General features: G+C 34.7%; 1 long non-coding RNA gene across 2 annotated transcripts; it reads right to left on the bottom strand.

Moving 5' to 3' along the window:
* Nucleotides 1-1,174: 1,174 nt before the first annotated feature.
* LOC143543994 (uncharacterized) lies at nucleotides 1,175-2,374 on the bottom strand. Of its 2 annotated transcripts, XR_013137178.1 has the most exons (5): nucleotides 1,919-2,374; nucleotides 1,737-1,823; nucleotides 1,617-1,660; nucleotides 1,417-1,460; nucleotides 1,175-1,324 (listed from the first exon to the last, which is right to left on the bottom strand). It is a non-coding gene; the product is annotated as an uncharacterized LOC143543994 (long non-coding RNA). The 2 variants fall into 2 exon arrangements; XR_013137177.1 differs by having other exon boundaries at nucleotides 1,617-1,823.
* Nucleotides 2,375-2,714: the final 340 nt, after the last annotated feature.

The raw sequence follows: 2,714 nt of genomic DNA on the forward strand, positions 1-2,714 counted from the left end.
TGGAATCAAAGTATAGATTCTTTGGTAAATCCACAGTTGATGGTGGGCGTTCTTCTCTTTGCAAACATGACCTGGTGGTTGGAATGGGAACTCTAGATGTTGAAGCCCTCGATAAAAAATGTCTTTCTTCTTGAGGTCTTCTAACATGTCCCTTTGATTCAAAAATCTTGATAATATCAGCCTTGATCAACATCATCGTAGATAAATAATCAACACCTTCTTTGGACAAAATATTTATCATGTCAATTGTTTCTTTGTCCATCTGTTCTTTTGAGGGTGACTGTGGTTCTTGAATCACATGCTTCTTGGGAACATACTTGGGAGGACTGGGTTATTTAGGAATGAATTTATTTATTTCAATTTCCCTAGTTACCTCATTAAACAACTCCATCTCACTCTCATATAGCTCTTTCAGTTGAGACTTCCCAAGATTGTCAAACACACTAATTGGCATTCCTTTCTTCAACATAATATTCCTCAGAATATCAGCCTTCTCTTTATCTTTCCAAGGCTTTTCATCATTACCCAACTCAGTGACAGTTGGTCTTGTTTCAGTTTGTGTAATAGAGGAGGAAAATGCTTTTGTTTCTTCATTTATTTTTTGAGTTCTCATCTCCTCCTTATATTTTGCCAACTCCAAATCATAGAGTTCTTTTATTTGAGTGCCAGATAGTTTACTTAAATCTTCATAAGCACCTCTTGTAGTCATCAGCCTGTCAATGTCAAGCAGTTGTTCCTGTTGTTCAATAAGAACATTCTTCTTTTCATTTTCAATTATTTCCATTGCCTTATCTACCAATCTTTTTCTTTCTTTATCTTCTTTCTCCCTTTCTGCCTTCTCCTTTTGTTTTCTTTCTCTCTTGTGTCAGGCAATGATTTTCTCTTCTTCATGGACTTTCTTTGATAGCAGTTTGAATTTTGCTTCTAGTTCTTTCCTTAACATTGATTCAACTATATCAAATCCAACACCTTTTTTAACAAGGAAACCAGCCTCCCCCCTAAATCTTCTCAAAACACTTGATTTTCTTTCCATTTCAGCTTTGTCTTTCACTTCAACTCTCTTCTTTTCATTTTCTTCTTCTTTGGCTTTTAATGCTTTACTCATACTTTCAATTTCTTCAAAGGTCATTTTGTTCAGCTGCTCATCAGAGTATTTACATTGTTTTAGATAAAACTAGTAATAGTACCCGCGCGTTGCGGCGGGCACGTCAAATGAATTACAACAAAACCCAAGTTGCAATCCTTCACGTTCGTAAGTTATAATATGATGATTTAACAGTTTCCCACGCTTATCTAAAGGAGCATCACCAACCACTCGGATTTCCTGCAATTAACCACAAAGTTACATAAGTGAATGTAAAAAAGAAAAACACTCCGATTTTTTGTTGTTGCAATTTATCAAAAACAATTGGATACCTTTCTGAGAATGGGCTGTGTACACATGAATATTTGGTTCACAGCTAAACAAAATAATAATAATAATAATAATAATAATAATAATAATAATAATAACAATAATAACAACAACAACAACAACAACAATAATAATAATAATAATAATAATAATAATAATAATAATAATAATCAATAGTACAACAAAGGGTCTGATAACCTACCTGCGGAACAACATAAACTTGAGTCAAAAAGTAACTGATTACAACTGCATGATCACAAACTTATGTTAGTAAAAGCTCTTACAATGCAAAATATAATAAAGGGATTCATTTGAAGCATACTCATAAGCCAACACTCTTAAACCAACATCAATGCATTACCGAGTAATCCCATAACATTAGATTTTTAAACCATGATACCATAGAAACCTATAACAATGTGCTCAATATCATTAGAAAGCGAAAATATAAAGTTGTATTAATTAATGAAGTACAACAAAAAAAAAGTGTGTTATTTCTTTCACCTTGAGGCACATGAAATTGAACTTCACCTTGCCCCTTTAGTCCAAGTGTTTACGGTAACGGTCCTTTCCAGTTGGTCAACAAACTTCATAAGGGCCGTCTGTTCATGCCAATTAAACACACATGTTATCAAATATGATCTATGTAACCTGGAGCGAGAGGCTTTCCCTAGGAGCCAGAACACACATAGTTGTCAGTTGTCACTTCTACACGTATTTAGAATTCCAGATATTTGGTTTGCAAAACTGGAAATTTCACAAAACCTGAGGTGTAAAAAAAATCTATATTTTTTTTAAAAAAAGGTTAGGTATAGAGACCATAGCAATAATGATGATAAATATCAAAATCAGAATGTTATACAAACAGATAGATTTTCCACAAGAAAAGTATAAGTATGATTTCCCCCAAAATATAAACCCCATTCGATTTAAGTGAAAAAGGTTAGGGAAATTAGGGATACCAAAACGGATCTCCTTTTTCTCCGTCGAGGAAAAATGGTTCCATAACTGGCCGGAAGCACGTCTGAACCGTAGCAGCCATCCTCGTCGTGGCAGTACTATTGTCTTTCTCAATTTCTGTCGATATCTTTGTGTCTTTGTGAAGCAGTAATGGAACGCCTCCCTCCATCTTGTCTGGTGAAGTAAGAGGGAACGGTGGACGTATTAGCGGTGGGTGGAGGGATGTGGGTTAATCCCAAGCTGAAACATGGAAATAAGAAAGTATAAGGTGGTTGTACAATATGCAGTAAAAATTGTAAGAAGAATGAACAGTACACTTTGTGAGTATAACCGACATTGC

The sequence above is a fragment of the Bidens hawaiensis genome, unplaced genomic scaffold (genome assembly GCF_021521415.1).
Source record: "Bidens hawaiensis isolate Kalapana, Puna unplaced genomic scaffold, B.hawaiensis_p1.1 tig00013425_1, whole genome shotgun sequence".
In the NCBI taxonomy this organism is placed as follows: domain Eukaryota; kingdom Viridiplantae; phylum Streptophyta; class Magnoliopsida; order Asterales; family Asteraceae; genus Bidens; species Bidens hawaiensis.